Source organism: Otolemur garnettii, unplaced genomic scaffold, assembly GCF_000181295.1.
Source record: "Otolemur garnettii isolate 467f Iridium unplaced genomic scaffold, OtoGar3 scaffold00088, whole genome shotgun sequence".
NCBI classification, from domain to species: Eukaryota; Metazoa; Chordata; class Mammalia; order Primates; family Galagidae; genus Otolemur; species Otolemur garnettii.
Window position 1 is genome coordinate 4,022,048 of NW_003852483.1, and position 23,373 is coordinate 4,045,420.

The 23,373-nt window shown below is 41.8% G+C and overlaps 1 non-coding gene and 1 pseudogene across 1 annotated transcript; both read left to right on the forward strand.

Annotated features, from left to right (window-relative positions):
* Nucleotides 1-17: 17 nt before the first annotated feature.
* LOC111726971 lies at nucleotides 18-120 on the forward strand. Its single transcript, XR_002774634.1, has one exon. It is a non-coding gene; the product is annotated as a U6 spliceosomal RNA (small nuclear RNA).
* Nucleotides 121-9,282: 9,162 nt separating this feature from the next.
* LOC100943262 lies at nucleotides 9,283-13,012 on the forward strand (annotated as a pseudogene).
* Nucleotides 13,013-23,373: the final 10,361 nt, after the last annotated feature.

Here is a 23,373-nt window from a genome sequence, read left to right on the forward strand (position 1 = left end):
AAAAAAAAAAAAAAGAAGTGCTTGGGCAGCACATATACTAAAATTGGAACTATACAGTGAAGATTAGCATGGCTCCTGTGCAAGGATGACATGCAAATTTGTGAAGCATTCCATATATTTTTAATAACATGAATAGGCACACAGGTGAGCAATGTCAACAACCTTCATACGGGTCTCTTTAAAAAAATTATTTTTCTTTCATTGGCCATATTTAGATATATTGCCTTGCTATATGTTTTTATTAAAGAACATGTCTTACAACAACAGCATTCCAACAGGCTAGGGGCGGCGCCTGTGGCTCGAAAGGGTAGGGCACCGGTCCCATATGCCAGAGGTGGCGGGTTCAAACCCAGCCTCGGCCAAACATCGCAAATAAATAAATAAAATATTAAAAACAAAACAAAACAAAACATTCCAACAGGCTCTGACTTCCACTCCTACTTTTGCCCTCCTGATCTCTCCACACCATTTTTTGTATACACTGTTGAAAGAAATGGGACAGCAACAGGACTCTAAGGACAAAGGAAAGGGCCCTGCCTACAAATAATAGCTTATCTCTCCAAACAACTTGGTACCACCACTCCAGGATGGCCCACCTGCCTAAGGGCCCTGACAGTAGCCCAGTTTTAATCTTTGCAAGTCAGATTACTTTCAGTAGACCCACCACTGTCTTTTCCTCCCATAGTTTAACCAACCTCCTTTCTCACAAATCTATGCAGGCCCTCTCCCCCATTCAGATACAACAACTCCAAATCCTATTCAGAGTCCTACATATCACACTAGCAAAATGTTCTCCTTTAAATCCTGCTTCTCTTTTATCAACCCCTCAGACAGACACTGACTTAGTCTCACACTGCGGTGCAGATACAATAAAGATTCTGCAATCTCCCTTTCCACATCTTTCTGAAACTATGGTAGAACAAGCAGATCACATCTAGCTTATTGAGGGCAGCTCCTACATACTTGAGGACCAATGCTGTGAGGGATATTCTATTGTTTCTTTATCCCAGGTGATAGAAGCTCAACCACTACCCATAGACATTATATCCAAAATGCAGAACTCATAGCCTTAGGTCTAGTTGAGTGACTAGGTCTAGTTCAGGACTGTCTGTCAATGTTTATACAGACTCCAAATACGCTTCATATCGTCCACTTGCATGCTACCATATGGGCTGAACAAGGTTTTCATCACAACTAAGAGCTTACCCATAATCAATGCAAAACTTATTTATCATCTTTTACAGGCTACAAAGAAACCAAAAGCCCCTGCCATTATCCATTGTAGAAGTAATCAAAGTTCCGGTGGTCTCATCACAATTGGAAACAACAAAGTTGACCTTCAGTCCCCAAAAGGGCTCTAAAATATAAATATACATTTTATACCCTAACCAATTTCTCTCCCACATGGTCAGCATCAGAGACTTTCCAACAGCAAAACTAACAAAATAGAGACCCTGGTGTCTCAAAGATGGCCATTATATCCTACCCAAGAAACAAACCCCCCAAATCTCTCTATGTTTGCATAATCAATTTCACATCAGCCATCACTCTCTCCTTCAATTCCTCAAACCCATAGTCACTTGTAAAAGTCTTCCCCAACTTCTTTCTACTGGAAACTGCAAAATCTGCTCCACAGTCTCTCCCCAGGGCCCACGACTCCCCTCATTTCCTACCCACAAGGCCAGAGATTACATCCCTGGCCAAGACTGGCAAATTGATTTCACTTATATGCCTACCCATAAACCACATAAATACTTATTGGTGCTAGTAGATACCTTCTCAAGATGGGTTGAAGCTTTCCCAACCACTTCTGAGAAGGTCTCAGAAATTGCCCAAGTCTTCCTCAATCACATCATTCCCTGTTTAGGTCTCCGGTCTCAATTCAGTCAGACAATGGCCCTTCATTTATAAGTAAAGGTCACCCAACAGGTTCTACAGGCCATGGTATTCGCAGGTATTTACATACTCTACACCAGCCTCAATTCTCAGGAAAAGTAGGAAAAATGAACTCTATCATAAAAACCCATCTGACTAAACTAAGCCAAGAAATCAGACTATGCTAGACCACCCCGTTACCCATTGCACTCATGAGGATTAGGGCTACGCCTAGGGCCCCCCACTTTTTACAGCCCATTTGAAATAATGTACAGCAGATCCTTTTTATTAACACCCCTTCCCAGTGACCTGAGCCCATTGGGAAATTATCTGCCCACTCTAATTGAAACCAGAGCTAAACTCAGAAAACATGTACAACCCAGCCTTCCTACTCCTTATAACCCCCTTTCCTGGGACCAACCTGATGACCTTACTGATAAACAAATAAATATTAAAAAATCAGTCTTACCCCCAAACAGGCTAACACCATGATGGACAGGCCATACACAGTCATTCTCAACACCCCACTGTAGTCAGAGTCATTGGCATACCCCACTGGATACATAAGTCTAATTTAAATCCTGAACAAGAAAACAATGGAAAAGCAAACTAATTCCCCCAAACTCTGTTTGACTTTCCCAGACCCCTGAGAAGCTGGAATAACAGCTCTGTAGACTGATGGAGATGTATGACCTCTACTTGGCAGCCTGGGTCTGCATACTCCTTATATTGGCAATCTTTTTCCTAGCCCTCTGGAAATGCAAACAAGATGAAGCAAAAATACCAGTGAACTTTTCTGCTGAATGTAAAATAACATAATCAACCCCCTTTTGTCAAATTTGCAAAAACACTAGATCCCTATCCCTTGGAACACAAATAATTTTTGTACTATCCTCAGGCCCACCTCCCTTAAAGCACCTCATCCTCACATTTCTTTTCACAGTGTGACTTTGACCACCCCTGGGAATTAATCAGCTGTCTGACAGACACTGAAGGATACTTTTCTGGTCCCTCTACACAAGCTCTAACACCACCATATGACACAGACTAACCTCCACCATAGAAATGCTCAGGAAAAATTACTTAGTCACACTCCTCATCATATTCCCTATAGTTTTGTGCCTTACCACAAAATCCATTTCACCCTGGGCTGACATCTCCATGTATTCAATCACTCAGATTCTCAGAAGGTTACTTTTAACAACCTTAAACAGAGTCACTGGCTTTGCCATCCACTGCAGCCAGGAGCCACATCCCTACTTCAACGAATCCCAGCAAACTATTCCAATATACTACCTCAAAAACCTTACAGACCCCTCCCTAAAAACATACAATCCAGGACACAGGAGAAAATTGTAAACTTTTTTTTTCCTTTTTTTGGAGACAGATTCCCATTTTGTCACCCTTGATAGAGTAGCATGGCATCATAGCTCATAGCAAATTTTAACCCCCTCTCTAAATTCCCTGGCGCGCATGACCGCAGATAATAGAATGGCCTTAGACCACCTCCTAACAAAGGAAGGAGAAGTGAGAGCTTTAGTTAACACCTCTCACTTCTTTTTCATCAAAGAAAAAGAAGATGGGCCAAATTGATAGAGGACCCAGAGAATATTAGAAAACACTGCCTAGCTCAGGCAGTTCAGCCAGCAAGAGATAGAAGACTCCATTTGGTCAGCTGTGCAATCAGCCCTCCCAAAACTAACTTGGTTCTTACATTTTATAAGACCCATAAGAACCTTTTTTCTTATTTAACTATTTGCTCCCTGCTTCTTTCACCTAATAACCAAAATTTTACAAAAATCACATACAGGCCATCACTAACAAATCCTTAGGAGAATTATTTCTCTGGCGAGCTCACCTCAGATATGACCCACACCCTAACAGTACTTCCCTTTAAGCTTCCACACTGTCCCTAAGTCATGCAGAAAGTGGTTTATAAGGACCACACCCAATTCCCAAAACACCAAACAAGTAATTGGGAATGTTAGCTTGGCCAAACTCATCCTATCTTGAAAAGCTGCTCTGTGAGACTTTGTTATAAGTGGACATAACTCAGATAAGAGAGACAGGCTGCAGGCTTATCCTGGCACTGCCTAATTACAGACACACCCCATCGAAATATGCTGACACTCTGACAAGAAGAACCTGCCAGGAGAGTCTCCATAATGAGATAACATCTTTGATGTTTTGATGAGAACAACGGTTTGGTGGTCCTTGATAGAAACAACTCCCTCTCAGCCAACTATATAAGACTGGCCTCCCTCCCTAACCCTACCCCCAACATTCTTTAGATCTTAGCTTACTCACACCCACATATCGAAATAAACAATGCCACCTTGGTTACATTTTGGTTTTGAGTGTTCTGATCTGCTCCTTTTTTCAGTTTTTTAACCTATCACACTTTTACTTCTAGATTATTGTTTCTACATTCATGTAAACTATCAACTATTACCCTTAAGTATGTAGTTTAGTAGTTTTTCTGTTTACTTCTTTTTCTTCTAAATTTCTCTTAGATTGATTGTTAGATTATTGCCTCAGAAAGCCCCTTCCCCTAAAAAAGCCCCTTCCTACCCTTAAACTTACAACTCCTCCCCTAGCACAGGGAGTGGCCTGCTCACCCCTGTTCCAATTTCCCGCTGCCCGCCCCTAATGGCTCTTTCCGCTGGAGGAGTAACTCCTTATTGGGTATCCCACCAGCCCGTCACCATTCTAAAACTCCCCTATATAAGAATCTGTCCCCCTCCCCTCCATTTCTCTCTCTCTCCCGCCTTCCTCTGTCTTCCTTCTCTGCTCTCTGCCTTCCTTCTCTTCTCTCTCGCTCTTCTCTACTCTCTCCTCTCTTCTCTTCCCCACTCTCTCCCCTCTTCAGTGCTGCTCTGCAGCCTCCCTCCCCACCACCAATAAAGACCTTTGGTACAAGCCTCGGTGGTCTGAGAATTCTCTGCCGGTGGAAGTGCCTCTCTTTCATTTATATTTTTTCTGAAGTACAACTTCTTTATTTTTTTTCATAGAGGTTTGTAGGAGTCAAATTTTTTGAGTCTTTGAAGGTCTGAAAATGTCCCTCACCCTTGAATGAATGTTGATCAGGAATAGAAATCTAATTTTCAAATCCTTTACTTCCAGAAGTTCAAATTATTGTTATTTGGATTTTTTGCACAATTCTTATGTTATAATGAATCTGCTATCTTCTTTCAGAATGCTTTGGGGATTTTTTCCCTCCCTTTTAGTCTTGGTATTTTGGAAATCTCATCATGAAGTAGCTAAAGGCAAATCTGTTTCAATCTGAAGAGCTACATAATTTTTTTTCTTAATTCATTATTTTCTGCCTACTATTCTCACAATTCTTATAATTTCTCCTACATAGATGTGGGAAGGTCTGCAACTCTCTTAGTTCTTGACCATTATGTTTTCATCTTTTAATTTTTGGTTGAATGTTCTGATTCCCACTTTCCATATGTGGTGACAGATTCAGTAGGTTGGGAGGTGGGTGCAGAAGGACTCTGAGAAGTTCTTGATAAAGATGCCTTTTAAATCTTGTTTAACCCAGTCTCTGCCAACTAACTTGACCATGGGGAAACAATTTTAAGTGTCTTATAATATTTTGTATGTTATTTCACAGAACTTGTATTCTATATACAGCTTCTAAAAACTATCCCAGCATAACATTTATTATAGGTTTTTAAATACTGTTAAAAAGCGAATAATTCCTCCACCCATCAATTTGTAAATCTCTTTAGAGAGGTAATAATTTAACTTAATTATGGTCATTTATACTCTGGTATGGATAAATTAGGGACAATAAGTATTTCAGCAAAGCAATCCTATGAAATGGAAATTTGGCACAATATATAAACTCCTTCAAAAGTATCCACTTCAGAGGTATTCAGTAAAACGTAAATGGTAGCTAGGTAATTGCTCATTGAGCAACATGGAAAATCCTTTTTTTTTTTTTTTTTTTGAGACAAGAGTATCACTTTATCACCCTCGGTAGAGTGCCATGGCATCACAGCTCACACAACCACCAACTCCTGGGCTTAGGTGATTCTCTTGCCTCAGCCTCCCGAGTAGCTGGGACTACAGGTGCCCACCACAATGCCTGGATATTTTTTGTTGCAGTTTGGCCAGGCCAGGCTCGAACCTGCCACCCTCAGTATGTGGAGCCAGCACCCTACCCAGTTAGACACAGGCACCACCCTGGAAAACCCTTAAAGCAAACTACATTATGTTTTCATATCTTGGGCAGGATGAAAGAAAACTTCCAAGTCAGTTCTAGAAGTTGAAGTTTAAAGAAAACTGAGGGTGGCCATGTGAAAGGTAAACTTCAGGATACCTGAAAGGCAAGAAAAGACAGCAAGACATAGCCCTGAGCTCTGAGATGCACGGGTACGGTTTCTGCAAAGCAAGAAACATGTATTTTTCACGTTACAGTTTATTATTATGCATGTATTTCCAAACTGAATGAAATTCACATTTGCTTTAGGAATATCACATTGTCTCCCTAAATTAGCTTTCTGTTTACTTATTTTAAATAAAATATTTCATTCTTTAAGTAAAAATAAACCCCTAAGTTTTTAACTTTTATTTTTATTATAACCAGCTGGGAGTTACAGAACTCTGTGATATATACCAGAGACTAAACATTGGGTGTCTGGTTAAGCTCTCAGGTAGATTTCATAAATCTCCTGGGTTTTCCCATAAGTAAAAAATGTAATGAAATAGATTAGATCCAGTTACGTATTGTTATGTGAGGTTTTTTTTTACTTTAAGCTCTAAAATTTATGAGTTTTTAAATAGGTAAACTTAACATCTTTACAAATTGAAGCATCAATATTAGAAAACCACTAGATATTTTTTGAATATCTAGTATGCGGCTTTAGCAAATAATTTTGTTTTGATTTACTTCTCTGAGAAATTAATTATAGTTACAAAGCTGTACTATGTGTGTGAGAAATTAATTACAGTTACAAAGCTGTACTATGCGTGGCCTCATTGATTCAGGCAGCATTTGGTATCCCGTTATGTGGCTGCTCATGTAGGGCAAACTCACCCTCGTTAGTATTGACCAGAATTTACTGATCTACTTCAAGAACCATAATTTTTTTTTTTTTTGAGACAGAGTCTCACTTTGTCACCCTTGGTAGAGTGCAGTGGCATCACAGCTCACAGCAACCTCCAGCTCTTGGGCTTAGGCGATTCTCTTGCCTCAGCCTCCCAAGTAGCTGGGACCACAGGTACCTACCACAACGCCTGGTTATTTTTTTGTGGCAGTTTGGCTGGGGCCGGTTTTGAACCCACCACCCTCAGTATATGAGGCTGGTGCCCTATGACTGAGCCACAGTCACCACCCAAGCACCATAAAATTATTTTTTCAAAAGTTCATTGTGTAGGGGTAGAAATATTTTAAAGTAATTTCAATTATTATTATTATTTTGAGACAGAGTCTCACTATGTTGCCCTCAGTAGAGTGCTGTAGAGTCACAGCTCACAGCAACCTTAAACTCTTCAGCTTAAGTGATTCTCTTGCCTCAGCCTCCCAAGTAGTTGGGAGGACAGGAGCCCACCACAATGCCCAGTTATTTTTTTGTTGCCGTTATCATTGTTGCTTTGCTGTCTGGGGCTGGGTTTTAACCTGCCAGCCTTGGTGTATGTGGCTAGTGCCTTAACCACTGTGCTATGGGCGCTGAGCTGAATTTCAATTATTTTTAATAGTTATTAGAGATGATAAAGGATACAATGTAATTCCTTAACATTTTTTTTTATGATTTTTGTATCACAGTGACCTCACAAAGACGCCATAAACATATCATCACAGAATGAGCATTTCTACATAGCTTGCCTAGTCACCTAAGAAAAACATCATACTTGTGACAATTTCCTCAAAGTGACTGGCAATAGCATGATGAAGCTGTGATTATGTGGAAATAAGTGTTCCTCAAAAACTCATCAGCATCCAGGTTATCTCTGAAATAACCACATCAAAATGCTAGAACACTTACTTTTTAGGAGATCCCTCAATGGCTGAAGAATCACAGCAAGCTCTCTGCTAGGGCCATGGGTGACCTCAGGGACTTCTGCATTCTTCTTTCCCACACCGGTGTTAGCTTGTTTTCCACCAGTACTGAGGCTGAACTGGCCATTTTTCATTTTCTTGAGTACCTTAATATTGTCATGCCTAATTTTAGATGCGAAATTATTAAATTTTTATATAACATGGAAGTAAAATTAATGTGTGTCATCATCAATTTCAAATTGTTTTTATTTATTTATTTATTTATTTATTTTGAGACAGATTCTCAAGCTGTCGCCCTGGGTAGAGTGCATGGCATCACAGTTCACAGCAACTTCCAACTCCTGGGCTTAAGTGATTCTCTTGCCTCAGCCTCCCAAGTAGCTGGAACTACAGGCACCCGCCACAATGCCCTGCTATTTTTTGGTTGTAGTTGTCATTGTTGTTTGGCAGGCCCAGGCTGGGTTCAAACCACCAGCTCAGGTGTATGTGGCTGGCACCTTAGTTGCTTAAGCTATAGGCTCTGAGCCAACTGTTTTCTTTTTAAAATAGGAAACTGAAGCCCTGAGGGTTGCAGAGGTTTTCTGTTTTCTGCCCTGGGGCTCTTTTCAAAGATGCCCTTTAGCTCCCTTAAATGGATTCATGAAAACTTCAGCCATTAATCTTGGAGATAACTGCTACATTCTTCATCCTGAAGAGGAGTGAAAGAAATCTCTTAGAGCTCTCTTCTCCTCCTGATGAGTTTATCACAGCTTCCCCACAAGGCATGTAACCTGATAACTTGCATCAGGTTTGTGCCCTGATTGAAGATGACTGATGAGTCACAGCACACAAAACAGCCAACACTCAGATGTTAGCAGGGGGGTCAGCCTGCACAATTCTGACTGAAAAATTAAAGTGGAGCAGCCTTTCCATTCCACTGGTGCTGGGATCAGCTCAAGACCAGAGCAGAGCTGTGGACAGAAACTTTCAACAGGTGGGATCAAAATCCTGAAGCATTTCTTCAAAGGTGTCTAACAGGAGATGGAACGTGGCTTTCTCAGCAGGATCCCGAGACAGAGCACACACTGTGGGTCCTCCTGTTGGCCTGTGTCCAGCTAACTCATGGACAGGGGCAGCCCAGGTCAAACGTGAGGCCATTGCTCATGGCCCTGGGCCAGGGTGGGTGGGGCAAATCTATATAAGGCCAGCAGGGTTAGGGTCTGGGGCTTTGTTCTGTGCTGGAATGCACAGCAGAAAGGTTGCCTCAGGCTGTACTCTACACCCCGGGACCAGGAGCAGCCTTTGTGGTGAGCTGGTTGCCTGGGAGATGATTTCCTCATTACTGGGGCCCTATTGGTTGAATGGGGGGGGCACTGTTAAGGTCAGGCGGGGTGTGGCTGGAGTGAGGTGGCAGCAGGATGTGTGAGAATTACTCCAGGTCGCTGTTGAGGGTCTCGGTGGTGCAGATCTGCCAGGGTCTGGGCTAGGACTTGGTGCAGCTCAGCGCCTGCCACTTCCTCATGAACATGCTGCCTCACTATCTGCAGCAGCTGGGCCGTGACTGCCATCGGCACTCTGAGATCCATGGCCAAACAGACCCAACTTTGGATGACATTGGTAAAGCTGTCCAACTTATGGGGTTAGTCTGCATGAACTAGAAGATTATATTCACAATATTGAACCTGTCACTTTCCACACTGAATCTCTTCATTTCCTGTTAGCAAGAACAATGCACTTCAGTATCCTCAACCTGGAAGTAAAGGTGCAGAAGAAAGAAAAGAACACATCCCTGATTACATGCCACCCATTGTGTCTTCTCGGGAAAAGGAAGAAGAGGAGGATGCAGGCACCTCAGCAGAAGCCAGGCAGGTTCCCTTGGAAAAGGATGATGAACTGGAGGAGGAAGAAATTATGAATGATGAGAATTTCCTGGGTAAGGGACCACTGGACAGCCCTGAAGCTGAAGAAATTCCTGCCACGAAGCCACCCTGGCTGCTGAGTATGGAAAGGGACAGCCTAGATGTGTTATTGGAAGCTTGAGAATCCCTTGGCTCAATAAATATGCAAAAGGTCCCACCCATGCTCCCTCCAGAGCATGTGCAGGACAGCATAGACCTTGCCCCTGAGTCCCCAGAGCCACCTGTTGACTGTAGTTGCAAAATCACAGTTGCCAACTGCAAAACCATTAGAAACCAAGTCTTTTACACCTAAAACTGTGATGACCAGACCCCCTTGATTCCCTGCTAAGACCAGTGGAGAACAAGCCCCCTACCTTTGAAAAGGAAACCTCTTCTAAGCCTTTTAGTCCCAGCCCCCTCAAGGGTGGAGAAGCTTAAAGATAAGGAAAAGAGGAAGGGAAGGGTTGATGCCAGAGAAAGCCCTTGGTGGAAAGTCCTGAGTTCCTTGGAAACTTTATCAACTTATGTTGAACTATGTGACCCCCATCTTGTGATCCATGAGTTAATGTACCTGTGACCCATGAGGTAATATATACCCTTGTTTTGAATTTTGTAACCCCTAATGTGATTTGCTTATATGAGCTAAGTCAGCATGTACCCCCACCCTGAGTTGTGTAACCCTTTATGAGCCAATGTATGTACCCCTGCCTTGTGACCCCTGAGTTATGCTGAGTTGTGCTGAGCTATGCTAACTGCAATGATTTAGCTTGTGTACAAGCTTGCTCCAGCAGTATTTACAGTATATAAACCCCTCTGATTTACCATTGGGGCTGCTTGTTGGCCACAACAACAGCTCCCTGCAGGTGTACCTGCAGGTGTATCAAATTATCAATAAATTCTTATTGATTAATTGCATCATAAGTGGGGTCTGACTTTCTCCGCTATACGAGTTACAACAAAACAAAGACTAAAACTACTTCTCCAGGACAGAAGACTGAGTCACCAACAATGGTTGGAAGTCCTATTTGGCCACCAAAAACGATGTCTAAACAGAAGAAACTACTGGGACATTCTAAGAGCCCCAAGAATCCCAAGAGCCCCAAAGTTAGGACTCATATCCCTCAGGTACCCGTCAGACCAGAAACACCAACCAGGATTCCTTTAGATACAAGAAGTGAAAATGTCGGTGGAGAGGCAGTCCAGGTGAAGCAGACACAAAAAGCTCCTGATTCCGGGAAGCTGAGCAACAAGGATCAGCCGTAAGAGTTTGGGGCGACAGATAAAATGATCCACAACTCTTATCAGTGCTGTGATTGCAGGTGCCTGCGCTGAAGGAAAGCCAGATACTTTTGAATTCTCTTCTGGATCAGAATTCAAAGGAGGCATTTTTACCAACTCCCAAAGAATTTCAGGTTTGGAGCACACCACTCCAAAAGCCTCCACTTCCTCAAACAATTTCACAAAGTCAAGATCCACTCCCCTGCCTCTGTGGGGTGGAACTTGCAAGTCTGATAACCCCAGGGCAATGGATTCCTCAACTAACGAGGTTCTGTGGAGAGCATGCCTTCAAATATGCCTCCCAACTTTCTTTATATCTCTTCTGCTTCTGTGTCCCCTCCCACTCCCAAGCCTCTCCACAAGGTGTATGAAGAAAAAGCTAAGCTGCCTTCGTCAGTAGAGGTGAAGAAGAAATTTAAAAAGGAACTGAGGACTAAAATGGAAAAGAAAGAAAAGCAGAGAGACAGGGAGAGGGGAAAAGACAAAAACAAGGATAAAAGCAAAGGCAAGGGAAATAAAGAGAAAGAGAAAGTAAAGGAAGCTGGCAAGGAAACAAAGTATCCGTGGAAGGAGTTTCTGAAAGATGAGGACTCAGAGCCCTCCCAGTTTAAAATAATGGAATTTAAAGATGTTGATCCAAAAGTGAGATCGAAAGATGCAATTGTGGCTCGGCGCCTGTGGCTCAAGCGGCTAAGGCACCAGCCACATACACCTGAACTGGTGGGCTCGAATCCAGCCCGGGCCCGCCAAACAACAATGACGGCTGCAACCAAAAAACAGCTGGGTGTTGTGGTGGGCGCCTGTAGTCCCAGCTACTTGGGAGGTGGAGGCAGAAGACTTGCTTGAGCCTAGGAGCTGGAGGTTGCTGTGAGCTGTGGCACCACAGTACTCTATCTAGGGCAATAAATGAGGCTCTGTCTCAAAAAAAAGAAAGAAAGAAAGATGCAATTGTGAGGAAGGAGAAAGAGGAGCACAAAGATAAAAAAAAAAAAAAAGATGGAGAAAAAGGTAAGAAAGATAAAGAGAAAAAGAGAAAGTAAAAGATAAAGGTGGAGAAGATACGGTGAAAGCAGCACTAGCCCCTCTGGGGTTGTTCCCGAAAGAGATGGCTCTGGCCCTGTTCCACGCCCCCACCACAGCCAGGGTCCCCACCCTGCTGCCCTGGTTGGCACCAATGCTTTGGGAAAAACTGAGGAAAAAGAGAAACCTAAGGAGAAAGAAAGGAAAAAAGACAAAAAGGAGAGGAAGGAAAGGAGGGAAAAGAAGAAGGAAGAGAAGGAGAGGGAGAAAGAAAACAGAGAAAGGGAGAAGAGAAGAAAAGGAGAAATACAAGCATGAAAAAATAAAAGTGGAGCCAGTCATCCCAGCCCCGAGTCTAGTTATCCCCAGATTAACCCTCTGAGTCGGTGCTGGCCAGGACAAGATTGTCATTAGCAAAGTGATTCCCCTCCCAGAGGCTAAGCCAGCCCCCTCTATGAACTGGCCCAAGATGCTATCCCTGGCTGCCATAGTCCCAGCCCTCCGCCCCATGCATGTGGGCACTGAGCTCGCACAGCCACCCCTCATGCCCACCGCCTGCCCAGTGCTGCTGCCCTCTCCGCGGCGTGGTGACAGAGACAGTCAGCACTATGCGATCTGAGATGAGAGGGACGAGCAGATCTGGATCTGTCCTGGGTGTAATAGGCCTGACGATGGAAGTCTGATGATCAGCTGTGATGATTGCAATGACTGGTACCACTGGCCCTGTGTCAGAATAATGGCTGCACCACCATAAGAAATGCAGTGATTCTGTCCCAAGTGTGCCAGCAAAAGGAAAGGTAAAAAGCACAAGAAGAAGAAGCAGCCCAGCACCCTGATGCCGGTCTGCACTAGGGCCCGGCAGAGTCCTGTGTGCTCCATTTCTTTCCCACCTCCTCTGGAGGGGAGCTGGTGTGACTCTGCCATCACGTCTGCCCCAAATGCCTGTGCATAATGGTTCCCACAAGTTGGAGGACCAGAACACACCACCCCTCTGCATCTCCTTCGGAAATGCAGCGATCTGTGCTGGCTCCAGGGCTGTTGATACATTATAGACTTGCCTCGGAAGGGGAATGTGGGGGCCTTTGGAAGGCCCCACAAGCTCAATGCCTGTGGAGGAATGACATTTCCAAAGGAGATCAGACTCTTGCTTGCTGGAAACATGGGGACTCTGAACCCTGAAGTCTTCAAGCCTCACACCTGTGCGGTCCTGCCACTGCCTGCTGCTCCAAGGACATTTCAGAATTCTGAAGTTGTGAAGCCTCAGTCTCACTGGAGATTATAAGATTAGTTATGCTTTTGTTGTTAACTCATCTTTTTGTAAGTTAAGATGTAGTTTAATTAATCTGAACTCTCAATTACATTTGAGTGAATAAATAAAGTTCTAGACGTGGGTGTTTGGTGTTCTTTTGTTTAATCTGAGAGTAGACACAGCCTCCTTGGACATAGGCTCAACTTGTGTTAATTGACAGGACTGATAAATGTAACTCCATAAAAATGAAAAACAGGCCGGGTGCAGTGACACCCCCTGAGGTGACTGCCTTAGGAGTACTGTGTAGTGGGCAGGGTCTGGCTGCTCTGGTTGCCACAATAACCACCTCTCCTTCCCTGTAGGCGTCCCAGTTTCCATTTGTGGAATTCCTGCTCTCCACCCAGTGCAGTCTTGGTGGAACTGTAAATCAAAATTCTCTGCCCTGCTGGTTCAAAAATCAGTGGGCTTTTTCTAGCAGAGACTTTTTTTCACAGCCTTACGCACATTCCAATAAATGTTGGGCACTTACTACACAGGCAGCCAACTGGGCCCTCCCTTGAGATTTTGCTCTCATTGGACTAATGCAAATAGAGGAAGGGGAGTTGGGGTCCCTCATTCCAAGCGGGAGTGTGAGAAGGTGGCTGCGTTGTTTTGCAGCCCTGTTCCCACAGTTTCTGACCTCAGGTCTCCAGCCTTCTGGGGGGTATCTGGCATGCTCCAAATTAATCCCTTACTCCTAACTCTTTGGGCATCAGGGAGGCAGGTTGGGCTGCTACTGAGTGTGCTAGTAGGGCTCTCTGTAGACGTCCTTACTGAACCAAACCCATTCAGACCAGTGGGGTCTAACTGCTCCAACTCTGTCAACTCAGTAGAAATAAAGGAAAGGTGTACTGGAAATGCCATGAGCTATGCTGTATGTACGGTTAAGGTAAACAGCTTACCCTAGTCTATGCAAATTTGGTCTTTCCTTATGTGCAATTTAAGGCACACAATTATGCTTTTCAAATTTTTCAAGATCCTCTGCTTTCAGGTTTAAACATATTTACATAGCTTTTTAAATTTTTTTAGACAGAGTCTCACTCTGTCATCCTGAGTAGAGTGTAGTGGTGTCATAACTCATAGCAACCTCAAACTCTTGGGCTGAAGTGATTCTCTTGCCTCAGCCTCCCAAGTAGCTGGGACTACAGGTACCCCGCACAACACCCAACTATTTTTAGAGCTGGGTTCTCACTCTTGCTCAGTCTGGTCTCCAACTCCTGAGCTCAGCCTATCCACCTAGTTTGGCCTTCCGGAGTGCTTGAGGATTACAGGCCTCAGCCATCAGGCCCAGCCGATATTTACATAGCTTTTAATATGCATACGCTGATTTCCATTTCATTCAATTGAGTCCTGTGATAAAATCATTTTGAGACTGCTGCTGGAAATATAATCATTTTCTAGTTATATTTAATTACAACTTTTAATAAAAAATTCTACTTCACATTGCCATTTCTGGTACTTGAGAACTTTAGAGGATGTAAGAAATGTTTTTTTGTTTGTTTTGTTTTCTTTTAGAAATGTTTTTATATTTCCTATAGCATGGCCTTAGTGTGGTGAATGTCTAAGTTCAAACAATTGTTAGAAGACTCCGCCCCTGCCATCTCCAGGCCAGCATTTTTTTTCTTTTTTTTTTTTTTGAGACAGTCTCCCTTTGTTGGTCTTGGTAGAGTGTTTGGTGTCACAGCAAACTTGAACTCTTGAGCACAAGGGATTCTCTTGCCTCAGCCTCCCAAGTAGTGGGGACTACAGGCACCCGCCACAACGCCCGGCTATTTTTTCAGAGATGAGGTCTCACTCTGGCTCAGGCTGGTCTGGAACCCATGAGCTCAGTCAATCCGCCCACCTCAGCCTCTCAGAGTGCTAGGATTACAGGTGTGAGCCACTGGGCCCAGACTATGCTGGCATTTTGGATATTGATTGGCCATCAGGTTGTTCTGTGACTTCTAGGACCATAGGGAAGAGACCATCAATTACCGATTTTAAATTACGTCTTCCAACGTTGTCCTTTCACTATCACAAACACTCAAGATGCATTGATTTTTAAAAACTAACTGATTTTTAAATTTATCTACTACTGCCTTTTGGGGGGCCTATAGTTCTCTGAGTTTTAACACTACAGATTGTTGTAACCACCACCACAGTCAGGCTACAAAAGTGCTCCACAGTCCAAAAGCAAACTCCTATATGTTGCTCCTTTCTAGTCACACTTCTGATCCCTGCAAACATTTTATCCGTTCCTTGTGGTTTTGCCTTTTCTGGAATGTCGCATTCTTTCTCTCTGAGAAATGCCTTAGAAATTCATCTTTGGTGTTATGTGTATTACTAATTACTTCTTGTTTTTTTCCAAGCTGTATTCTACCTTATGGGTATATAAGAGCTTATAAATTCACCAGTTGAAGGACATTTGGGTTGTCTCTAGTTCTTGGTGGTTATAAATAAAGCTTCTATGACCACTCATGTAAAAATTTTGTGTGACCATGCATTTTTATTTCTTTTGGGCAATTACCAAGGCCTGGCATTCATGGGTCATATAATAACTGGATATTTACTTTTTATTTTTCTTTTTTGAGACAGAATCTCACCTTGCTGCCCTTGGTAGAGTGCTGTGGCATCATAGCTCACAGCAACCTCAAACTCTTGGACTAAGTTATTGTCTTGCCTCAGCATCCCAAATAGCTGGGACTACAGGCACCTGCCACAGTACCTGGTTATTTTTTAGAGAGAGGGTCTTGCTCTTGCTCGGGCTGGTCTTGAACTCCTGAGCTGAGGCAATCCACCCGGCCTCGGCCTCCCAGAGTGTTAGGATTACAGGCTGAGCCACTGTGCCCAGCTGTGTTTACCTTTATAAGAAACTACCAAGGCAGTTTTTCAGAGTGACTGTACAATTTTGCATTCTAAGCAGCAGTAAATGGAGTTCTAGTCATTTTGTAATCTCACTGGCATTTGGTATTACCAGATTAAACAAAAAATGTTAATCATTCTCATAATGTTTTCTTCTGACATTTAAATATTTTCCTTTACTGAGATGAAATTAACATCTAGGTTTGGTGTCTGTAGCACAGTGGCGCCAGCCACATACACTGAGGCTGTTGGGTTCGAACCCGGTCCACGAAAGCTAAATAACAATGACAACTGCAACAAAAATTAGCTGGGCATTGTGGCAGGTGCCTGTAGTCCCAGCTACTTGGGAGGCTGAGGCAAGAGAATCACTTCAGCCTAAGAGTTTGAGGTTGCTGTGAGCTGTGATGCCACAGCACTCTACCAAGGGTGACGTAGTGAGACTCTGTCTCACAAAGAAAGAAGGAAAGAAAGAAATTAATGTCTAATAGTGAACATATTTAAAGTGTACAATGAGAACATTTTTGACATGTATATACCTGTGAAACTATCATGGTCACAAAATATAGTGAACATAGTCATCATGCTCAAAAGGCTGCCCATGTTCGTTTGGAATCCTTCACTCCAGCATGCTGTCACCTTCCCCAGAGAAAAAATGATCCGCTTTCTGTCACTGTAGATTAGTTTGCATGTACTAAGTCTTAGAAATGGAATCATACAATATGCCCTCTTTTTTTCTCATGTACTATCTTATGATCTTGCCTAACATGGCATACCTCACGTCTGGTTAAATTAACACTTTCAATTTACATTTCTTCATGTTTATGTAGTTGCCACTCATGCAGAGCCAATAGTTATTGACCATTCCTTGTCAAATTGTTGGGTCAGAGTTAATATTTATCTTTTTTTAATTTACAGAATTTTTTAATGAATATATGGATATAATTTGTCTCAAGTAATCCCATACATTAAGAGAACTCTCAATACTATTTTCCACATAAACATGTCAGATAATCCCCAATTTTAACATTGTTTGTTTGTTTGACATCTTAAAGTCATCTGTTTTCTTGCCCTTATCTGTCACCCGGGGTTTCTTCACTATTCTCCTACGTTAAAGCCCCTGTCTCTGGCCACTTGTCTTTCTCCTCTTTCTTAGTTTAGTTCTTCCTTTTGATGTAGTAGTCCTTTATTAGCTTCTTGAGGACAGTCGGGTAGAACCGAGGTTACTTGTACACTTTCTAGCTAAAAATGTCTTTATTTTAGCCTAATGTATAATTGGTCATTTGGCTCGATATAGAATCCTGAATTTACGATAGTTTTCCTGGCCAAGAAAGGTGGCTCACGCCTGTAATTCTACTTTGGAAGGCCAAGGTAGGTAGATCCCTTGAGTTCAGGAGTTCAAGACCAGCTTGAGTAAGAGTGAGAACCCCTCTCTACTAAAAATGGAAAAATTAGTTTGGTGTTGTGGTGGGCGCCCAAAGTCCCAACTACACAGGAGGCTAAGGCAGGAAAATCACTTGAGCCCAGGAATTTGAGGTTGCTGTGAGATAGGCTGATGCCATGACACTCTGTTCCAGGCAGCAGAGTGAGATTCTAGCTCAAAAATTAAATAAATAAAAATTTAAAAATAAATAAATAAAACTAAACAATAATTTTTCCTCAGAAATATGAACTCATTTCTTTCTTGTTTTTTAGCTTTCAATATTGCTGTTGAGAATGTGATGCGATTCTGATTCTTCCTCTTTTGTACGTGACTTTTGAGAGTTTCAGTGGAGGTCTTTCAGTCAAACCTGTGCCCTTAATTTATGGGAGTTTTTGTTGAATTTCTTTTTTATAATTTAAGTCCTGATGTGCTCTGATCTATCTAAAATTCTCATTATCTATTATCTAAAACTAAAGATTGGTCTTTAGTTTTTCTTTTGAAATTTCTTTTTTACTTGAAGTATCAGATTAATTTGAGGGTACAGATGATCAGGTTACATTGTTTGTGCTTGTTAGGTAAAGTGCAAAGTTGTAGTTGAGCCCTTCACCCAGGAAGTGTGTCATATACCTTTACATTGTGCCTGAGATCTTTAATTTTTTCTATGCTGTTTCTGAGATAAGTCTTGACTTCAACTATTTCTACTCTTTTTCAAAAATATCTTCTACTACATATTTTTGTTTTTCTTTGCTACTTCATTTAGAAATAGAAAATGTTCCCTTTTTAAAAGAAATACAGTATTTTTCTGTATTAAAAGATGTTTAATCATAGATTTTCCCCCAAATCTTTTGCTTCTTACCTTGTCTCTATTTCTCTTTTCTGATTGTTTCATTTCATCTGTGTATCCATGAGGAAGGCTTTTATCGAGTTTTCCTTGGTACCCTATACATATTTAAGTGTGAAATACAGGAAAAGATTACCAAAGGCTTCAGATGAGAGTGGATGCCTAAGTGAAAAGAATGTTCTTAACAAGTTGGAGTTAAAATAGCTTTGCAGAAACATATAACTCATTGTGGACACAGCTCCATAATCCTTTATAGTTGTTTAGTGAGATCTTGGAGACAGGGAATAAATATGATGCTCATTCTGTATGCCACCTCTCCCAAATGATAATTTGCCTGAGGATAGAATTCTTGAGTTAGTTGTTCTGTCTCAATATTGTGAATTCATTATTCCTCTATGCTCTGACAGCTATTGTGTCTATTGAAAAAATCCATTTTCCATTTATTGTTACATCTTTTATTTATGTATCACTCCCACCTCCCATTAGCTTTCAAGATTTTTATCTTAAAGTTCTATAATTTTACTATTAATATAATGAGTTTGTTTAGCAGTTTACTATTATTATTTGTTTAACATTAGGTAGTATTTTTCAATGTAAGGAAAAATACTTTCATGTCTCTCAATTTTAGAAAATTTCAACTTTCAATTTTTACTTTTCCATCATTCCCTTTTTCTCTGTTTCAGACTTTTCTTTAAATGTTTAACATGTCTCTTTACTTCTCTTTCTACTTTTCATCTCTTCATTTCGATGGGATTTTCTCAGCTTTCTTTTTCTGGTTTACTAATTCTTCGGTAGCTAGATATGTTTTCTATTTAGTCCACATTCTGATATTTTAAATTGTCAAGCTATCTGATTTTTTTCATAATCATCTGTACTTTTGCCATAGTAGCATGTTATTACTTTGAACATACTTATCCCAAGGATGACATTTCCTACTTTATCAGTTTGAAGATTCAGTATTTTTATCTGTTATCTCTAAAATTCCTATCCTGAGTTTTTGCATGGCTTGGGTTTATGTGAGAGTGTGTGTACGTGTGTGTAACTGTGATCATGTGAATGACACACCTATACCATGCAGTCAGTGTGGAGCAGCTGGGTTTTCTGACTATTCTCCCAAGATTGGGCTTCTTATATATTTTTGCAATTCTTACATGCGAATTTATCTTCTGTGGGAATTTTACTTCTTTGGGGGCTCCTTAGGAAGTAATTTCATGTTGAAGGTACATGGCTCCTTACATCATAAGTTAAAGATGAGGCTCAGGGGTCTTGTGTGTGAAATAGGCCACACTGCTGGGCCTACTCCTATTTCCCCCTGTGATCCTAGTTCAGAAGTATTCCATCACCTAACAGGCCAACCCTGTACCCATTTCAGGCCCTGAACATGTGCCTCTCCTCATCTCAACTCTTATTCCTATGTGATATTGTACCCTATCCCTTCTCCTGCTTCCATCTGCAAAGGGGAATTTTTTAAGGGTATAGAACCTACAGATTTCAATATTAGGTTTGCTAAACATATTTTCCTAAAAAAGTATGTGTTCTGACCAAGTGTGGTGGCTCTCGACTGTGGTGGCTCACGCCTGTGATCCTATCACTCTGTGAGGCCAAGGTGGGGGGAATTCCTTGAGCTCAGGATTTCAAGACCAGCCTGAGTAGCCTTGTCTATGTTAAAAATAGCTGGGCATAGTGGTGGTGCCTGTAGTCCCAAGTACTTCGGAGGCTAAGAGGATCAGTTGAACCCAAGAGTTTGGGGTTGCTGTGAGCTATGAAGCCACACCACCCTAGTCTAGGTGACAAAGTGAGACCCTGTCTCAAAAAAAAAAAAAAAAGTACCCTGTTTTAAAAATATTTATACATTACTTATCAAAAGAAAGACATGCTAACTACATAGAAAATAAAGTTTTGGCAGAGTGGTAAATTTTCCAAATGAACAAGGACCATTCATCATGGAAGATTAAAACATAGATAGTTAAGATATCAATTTCTAAAATAATATTGAAATTGAGCAAAATACTAACTTTTAAAATACACTTAGTTAAAAAATTTTACAATTAATGTGACTAATGCTCATTCTTAAGAATGTTAGAATGTTCAACATTTTTCTCATTTTAACTTCTATTGTGAAATTAAATAATTCAAACTTAAAGTGGTTGGAACTTTAATTATTCTGAGCAATGAGAAGAATGTGGCTGTGTGGCCTTAGTCATACGGTGTGCAGCTGCAACTTCTGTCTTTTTTTTTCCTACAAGTAATTAGGAAGACCAAATGGTATTACATATAAGACCCCTTCAGATCACCACCCCTTGTCATGGAGTAATCAAGTAAACTTTCTTGGAATGTAACAATCTGTAACTAATCAAATTGCTATAATGTATGCATTGGTCTCATATGGAAAATGTAATTTTGCTAAAATTTGTCATCTGTGCCTACATAAGTAAAACCTTAATTTCTCCACTTTGCAATGCTGACCCTATTCATTTGGAGTCAGTGTTTTCTGGGTGGCTGTCCTCAAATTTTGTGCTTGTATCAACTCTATACTTAATCTATTTTCTGAATATTATTATTTAAGAGAAAAAGGTGAAATGGAAAATACCAGACTTAAACTGAACTGGCCAAAATTGGCCAGGGCCATAAAAGAGAACTTTTACAACATACAGATGTGAATTAACAAAATTTGGGGCATCTCAGTTGAGAAGAGCAAGTATCCCTGAAAATCTGGACTTCATCAACTGCTTCAATTCAGCAAACATTGCCTGAGGCTTGCTCTGGATGCTCTGAGTGTGATGCTTGGCACTGGACATACAGAGGTGACTGATACATGCCCTTGTCTCCCCACACAACCACTTTTTTTTTTAAGAGACAGTCTCACTTTATCACCCTCGGTCGGCATCACAGCTCACAGCAACCTCCAACTTCTGGGCTTAGGCGATTCTCTTGCCTCAGCCTCCCGAGTAGCTGGGACTACAGGTGCCCACCAGAATGCCCGGCTATTTTTTTGTTGTAGTTTGGCCAGGGCTGGGTTCAAACCAGCCACCCTCAGTATATGAGGCCAGTGCTCTACCCACTGAGCCAGAGGCGCCACCCCACACAACCACTTTTTAACTGAACAACCTCAAGAATACTAATCCTGGGATTAGCAGGCATTCTATGGTGCAATCAAAGCTACTGGCAGCACTGTGGAATTGTCATGCTAATAAAAATTCAAACCTGAGCCTAAACAAGCCTCAAATTGTAAACACCAGCATACAGGAAATACAACAAGCAAAAGAATGTGTTAGTTACACCATAAGAATGCAGTTCATGAAGATCCAGATTGCAGAAAACTGAGCAGGCCAAACATATGGCATGAAAGCCAGAAAGAAGAAGAGGAAATATCACACATTGAAAGAGCTTAAGAGGGTTATCGAATGCATGATGCAGAGTTTATATAGAGCTTATTTGAACAAGCCAATATATGAAGTTATTTTTGAGAAAATTGGGAAAATTTTACATATTACATTTTAATATTATATTTATCAAGAAGTTATTAATTTTGTAAAGTATAAAAATATCTTATGGCTAGGTTTTTTTTTTTAGCAGTGCTTTTATTTCAGCCAGGGAAGGTGGCCCATGCCAGTAATCCAAGTACTCTGGGAGGCCGAGGCAGGTGGATTACTTGAGTACATGAGTTTGAGACCTGCCTGAGCAAAAGCCAGACCCTGTCCCTACTAAAAATAGAAAAACTGAGGCAAGAGGATCGGTTCAGCCTGAGTTGGAGGTTGCTGTCAACTATGATGCCATAGCACTCTACTCAGGGTGACAGTGATACCAGAATTTCATCTTCAGTAGGTTCTTGGTCTTAGTAATTCAAAGAAAGAATGAATCCACGGACCACAGATCAGTGCTAAAACTGGATTTATTTACAGAAAAGAATACAAAAACACCACAGCTCCTGGCAGAGACAAAACCCAAGTCTGGGGAGAAAAGTGCTCTCTCTCTCTCTTTCCGCAGGCTCTTTGTCCAGGGGTATATATAGGCCCATGGATTCCTTATATATGAGGCCATGAAATGAATGGATACAGTCCTTTCCACTGGGGCAAGGTGAATGAATGCATTAATGAATGAATACAGTCCCTTTCTCTTGGACAGGTGAATAAACGTATAAATGAATGGAAAAAGCCCCTTCTGCTGGGGCAAGGTGAATGAATGTATTAACGAATGGACACAGTCCATTCATGGAATTGAGGACTAGGAAACTTACATGAAATTGACTTAGGCATAGGAAATAGGGGTTCCTGTTCAGTCTTAAATGCAAGGGTAAGGAGACACTAAGGCACTGATGTCTCCCCAGCAGTTGTCTGGTCCCTCTGGCTACTATAGCCTCTGGCAGGGGTTGGGGAGGTGGGGGGGTCACCCCTTGCCTACGCTCCAGCCTGCTGGTTCCTCTGCCGGCTGCCACTGTACTAACACTGCCAGGGCGGAGGAGGCGGGTCCTCCAGCTCAACTTAGCTAAGATGGCTGGGGTGCCACCTGTCCTATATCAATAGCTTGAGACTCCACCTCAAAAAAAAAAGTACTTTTATTTTATTTATTTATTTATTTTGAGATGGAGTCTCAAGCTGTCACCCTGGATAGAATGCCATGGCATCACAGCTCACAGCAACCTCAAACTCTTGGGCTTAAGAAATTCTCCGCCTCAGCCTCCCAAGTAGCTGGGACTACAGGTGCCTGTCACAACGCCTGGCTATTTTTTGCTTGTAGTTGTCATTGTTTGGCAGGTCCAGGCTGGATTTGAACCTTCCTGCTTCAGTGTATGTGGCTGGCACCCTAGCTGCTGAGCTACAGGTGCCGAATTTAGAAGTACTTACATTTTAGAGAGACATACGACCCTTTTTTTTTTTTTTTTTTTTGAGACAGAGTCTCACTTTGTCACCCTTGGTAGAATAC